The sequence below is a fragment of the Palaemon carinicauda genome, chromosome 35, assembly GCF_036898095.1.
Source record: "Palaemon carinicauda isolate YSFRI2023 chromosome 35, ASM3689809v2, whole genome shotgun sequence".
NCBI lineage: Eukaryota > Metazoa > Arthropoda > Malacostraca > Decapoda > Palaemonidae > Palaemon > Palaemon carinicauda.
The window spans coordinates 698,590-704,585 of record NC_090759.1 but is presented as its reverse complement, the minus strand read 5'-3'; the positions used below and the strand labels follow the sequence as shown (position 1 = coordinate 704,585).

At 27.3% G+C, this 5,996-nt stretch overlaps 1 pseudogene; it reads left to right on the top strand.

Moving 5' to 3' along the window:
• Positions 1 to 1,817, top strand: LOC137627585 (heat shock cognate 71 kDa protein-like; annotated as a pseudogene).
• Positions 1,818 to 5,996: the final 4,179 nt, after the last annotated feature.

Here is a 5,996-nt window from a genome sequence, read left to right as displayed (position 1 = left end):
ATGGAGGATAATAATTCTCCAGTTATTGGTATTGACCTGGGAACTACTTATTCGTGTGTTGCTGTTTTTCAAAATGAAAAAGTTGAAATTATTGCTAATGACCAAGGAAATAGAACCACTTCTTCTTATGTTGCATTCAATGACACTGAAAGACTTATTGGAGAAGCGGCAAAAAATCAATGTGCTTTGAATCCAAAAAATACCATTTTTGATGTAAAAAGATTAATGGGCAGAAATTATATAGACGATTGCTTTCAACGAGTAATTAAAATCTTACCCTATGAAATTATTGACGAAGAGAATAAACTAAAAATACAAGTCGAACATAAAAAAGAGAAAAATGTGTTAACCCCAGAAGAAGTATCTTCTATGATATTATCAAAAATGAAAAAAATTGCTGAAAATTATTTGGGACGAAATATAAATAAAGCTGTTATTACAGTTCCGGCTTATTTTAATGATTCTCAGAGGCAGGCTACCAAAGATGCTGGGACCATCGCTGGACTTGATGTTATTTGAATAATTAATGAACCCACAGCCGCCGCCATCGCTTATGGATTAAATAATGATACAAAAGAACAAAATGTTTTAATATTTGATTTAGGTGGGGGGACTTTTGATGTATCTATATTGAATATTAGTAATGATGGCATTTTTGAAGTTAAATCAACAGCAGGAGATACTCATCTTGGGGGAAAAGATTTTGATAGTATCTTATTAGATTAATTTACGCGAGAATTCAACAAAAAATATAAAAAAGATTTAAGCAACAATAAAAGATCATTAAGGCGTCTTCATTCTGCCTGTGAAACTGGTAAACGAACTTTATCTTCATCTACACAGGCGACAATCGAAATTGATTCGCTATATGAGGGAATTGATTTTCATACTACCATTACTCGTGCTAATTTGAAAATTTGTGTGTGAGTTTATTCAAAAACACTCTAGTGCCAGTTGAAAGGGCGTTAATTGATGCTAAGCTCGATAAGAGTGACATCGATGAAATTGTTTTAGTTGGAGGTTCTACGCATATTCCAAAAATACAAAACCTCCTTCAAACTTTTTTTAATGGAAAGAATTTGAATAAGTCGATTAATCCAGATGAGGCTGTAGCCTATGGTGCTGCCATTCAAGCTGCCATTCTCAGTGGAGATAAATCTGATAATATCAAAGACTTATTTTTACTGGATGTGACTCCCCTTTCATTAGGTATTGAAACTGCCGGTAATATTATGACTACCTTGATTGAAAGAAACGCGACAATTCCTTCTAGCAAATTTGAAAACTTCACTACGTATAGTGATTACCAAGAATGTGTTAATATTAAAATATATGAAGGAGAAAGAACTAAAACTAAAGATAATAATTATTTAGGGGGGTTTCAATTAAACAATATACCCCAGGCACCCAAGGGTATACCTAAAATCAAGGTTACATTTGATATTGACGCTAATGGGATAAATGTGTCAGCAACCAAAGAATCTTCCGGCAAATCAGAAAAAATTACTATAACTAATGACTCGGGAAGATTGAACAAAGAAGAGGTAGATCGAATGATCAAAGAAGCTGAAATGTATGCTGCTCAAGACCGGGAATTAAGAAATGATATAGAAGCTAAATGGAAATTAGAATCATATTGCTTAGAAGTACAAAATAATATTATAGATAATAACCGTAGCAATATAGATATATTTAAATCAAAATTAGAAAGTACTCTCAAGTGGATTGATGAAACCCCCTCTGCTAAACAAAAAGATTATGAAAATAAATTAAAAGAAATAAAAAATGATAATGAACATATACTTGGGGCAAATTAATCAAATTTACATAATAATCAATTCCACCCAACCATTGAAGAAGTTGACTAATAAACAGAGAAGGGTTTTCATGATTTATTAATATAAAATTTTATATATTGAAAAATGAATAATTTCAAAAGTTACCACGAAGGAATAAATACCCCAACAGATCTTTTAAAATGTAGTTTCCCGTTCTTGATACACCAACAATATTCATTTTCTCATTATTATTTAGATGTCGATAAAGCAGATGTCCCTTTTGATTTAAAATATATAAATGTGTATGCCACTGATCGACTATATTATTTACACCATAGAAAATCGCCCTTTTATAAAGATGTAAATGAGTGTGTGATAGTTGGAAGAATGAATGATTTAAAAAATAAGAAGTTGGTATTGTATTTCTATATGCACGGAGCTACATGGAATGATGGACTTGAAAACGAAGGGTATATTTTTTGGGCAAGAGACCCTAATTTATTGCTTCAGGTTATTTATATTGAAAATGAGCTGAGGCAAACAGTTTATAATAACCTGAAATTAAATAACACTAGGGTAAGGAAGCTAAAGCCATATCCTAGAGCAATCCATTATAGATATAGGAGTAACTGCAATCACATTGCCTATCCAGATGAATTTGAAAATGCTATAAAGGGTATTGATTTCAATGTTGAGTTTGATTACATATATAATCCTATTGAAGGTGATGATCTAACTCAATTTAAATTTGATGTAGGAAACATTGATAGAGTATATTACTTGAAGAAAGGTGGAAAAGGGGAAGTTATCATGTATGCGAGACTAGAACCGCATTTATTTGTCTATATATATATATATATATATATATATATATATATATATATATATATATATATATATATATATATATATATATATATATATATATATATATACATATATTAATCAAACCATGAAGACGATGTTTATTTCTAAATTTCGAGAGGCATTTATCAATACTATTGTAAAAATGAATCCTGATAATGAAATAAAACAAACCATTGTAGAAGCAGTAAACAACGATACTATGTTAGTATAAATAATTTTCATAATAAAAAAAGATGAAGCCCAAAACAATTAATTTTCCTATTAATTTCATCTCATCACAAGGTGAAATTCAGTTATTATTTAATTGGAAAATGTTCTATAAATTAAAATCATGTAAAGAATACCCAGCCATTTTATGTTTCCCTGAATTTTTTACAAATTCTATATTTTCTATTTTAAGATGGTACTCATATGAAAACAATAATAACCTATAATTATTAGAAATTAAAAATCAAATTAAAAGATTTTTTGAAATGTTAAAGGTTTTAGTAAACACAATAATTAACAACGAAAGCTATAAAGTTCAGGTTAAGAGTCCCCAACAAATTGAAAAACAGTTACGGGAAATTGTTTTATTGACTAAGAAGAATAATAATAACAACAACAATCCCCAGGATATAGAAAATAAAAAAACAGAAATTGAACACCTTTTCTTGGAATGGTATTTAGAAAATGAAAGTAGTCAACATAATTACCAAAAAATTTTATTCACAAAAAAAAGTGTACACGCTCAAAGAATTATCCGAAAATTTATATAACACAGGATGTTGTGATACAATAAAAGAGGTTTCATTAATTCCTCCACATTCAATTCACTATGTTAATCAAACAGTTTTTTCTAACTATTCAATGTTGCCCCCTGAATTATATGGACCGGCAAGTTGGGGACCAATATATTGGAATATTTTTCATGCCTTTTCAATAAATGCTGCAAACAATAAAAATTCTAAAACTAATTGTTTACCAGAGCATTTATATCCATTTATTCACATACTTCCACTTTTGATTCCTTGTCTTATTTGTATAAAACATTATTATACCATTATTCAACCTAGTAAAATTAAGCCGGCGATATCTATATCATAATATGAAAATTTATATGAAAAAATTCATACAAATATATCTAATGGAAAATTAATGTGAATTGTTTAAAATAGACAATTATTTGTATAATGTGTACAGTATATTAACTATATATACACATAAAAAGTTTTATTATTAATTAGAAAAATTCAGGGCGCATGCAATAGTATTCAAAATTTTCATGTGGGTATTTAGTACGTTAAGTTTACAGAGACCTATTATAATTATTTGATTTTCTGATGGATATTTATCAGGTATATTAATAATAACATTATATTTTTTTCTTAAATTATTAATTTTTTTTCCACGTTTACCAATGATAAATTTATAGTAATCTGAATAGCCATAAATTAAGCTTTGATGTATTTGTTTTGGGTCGCAATTTTCATTTATGGGCATGATATACGAAGAAAAGGATGATGTAAATAAAAAGGATGGTGATGGGGTATTATATAAAAATAAAGGATTATTATAAAAAATATCAATTGTATTATCATTATTATTATTAATATTATTTTCAGATGAACAAATATTATCAATTTTTTCAATTAGATTAGTAATCTTGACTTTCAGTTCTCGCATGTGAAAATGTATGTTATTTAGTTCATTTATATTATATTTTATATGTTGTCTATGATCACAATTCAATTTTCTAAAACAATAATTATTATTATTATTATTATTATTATTATTATTATTATTATTATTATTATTATTATTATTATTATTGTTGTTGTTGTCGTTGTTGTCGTTTTCCTCTCCTATTTTATCATCATCTTTGAGATAATTAGTGTTGTGTTTTGAATTTTCATTTTGGTATTCAACATTAATATAATTATCGCCATTAATACTACTACTACTACTACTGCTACTACTACTACTACTACTACTACGACTACTACTACTACTACTACTACTACTACTACTACTACTATTATCATTTACAAAATTTAATTTTGATTTAGTAGTCATGTTTTTTTTTTTGAGAACGTGTGACTTATCTAAAAAGATTTGCTCTTAGGATTTGAAAAAGAATATATAACAAGGTATATATGTTTGTGGGCATGATACACACACACACACACACACACATATATATATATATATATATATATATATATATATATATATATATATAATTTAAAAACGACAATATTTTTTTATTAAATAATTTTAAAAAATTACCCAAAAAGAAAATCAAAGAAAAAGAAAAAGATATTCTTCAATCAAAATTGAAATTATTATTTCAAATGAAAAAAATATAAACCCACAGAGATAAATATCTGATACCCTTTTAGTGGGATCAACAAATGAAGAAAAGAAAATGATATCTAATAATGAAGCAGAGTACCTAAGAGTTCGAATTGATATTCTTGAAATGAAAATGGATAAATTATTCAGAGTACTAGGTCCCATGAATAGTATAAAAGCCACACCAGTTGCTTCGTTAATATATTCAGATTCAAAAAAATGTCACGATTATATAACTGGCATTTATAATAATTGGATGGAATATTTTTCATATATGGCATCTAGTAATATAAATAAGGAACTGAAATTTGAAGATTTTTTTAGGAATATCAATAAATTTATTTTTGAAAATTGCTTTTCTAAATATGATATTACAATAAAATCTTTGTTTAATTTACATGAATTAACAGACAAAGAACGTAATATATTGTTGTGGAATAGATACCCAAATACGTGGGAATTGAAGGATGCCAAAAACAAAGAACACATCTATTATTATTATTATCTGTATTTTGTTTAGAAAATCTGACACAACAATTTCCAATAGATCTAATCATGGAAGAAAAGTCGTTGTTTTCTGCATGAAATTTAGCAGTTAATTCGTGTATTATTTTTTTTTTTTTTTTTGCTCTCTGATGGGTGTATCATAAGACCAAAATTGTAATCACTACCAAAAAATATAAAATGTAATATAACGTATAATATCATTTGATCAATATTAAATTTAAGGCCACATAATAAACTATATAGATTTGATATAAAAGGCCCACTATATGTGTCACTGTTTTTAATTTTACTTAATGCGGGGGTTACTATAGCTACATTTTTTATTCGTCTTAAAACGAGCATGGCCATTACATCCGAGTCAGATGAAAGTATAACATTTGTTTCATTCCCACAGAATTTCTGAGTAAATTTGATTAGCTCCACTTCCCCTTCTCCTCTTTTAGAATATTCAATATGATTGTTACTTTCTAATGAAAAATTATAAGGATACGATAAAGAAATAAGTTTTTC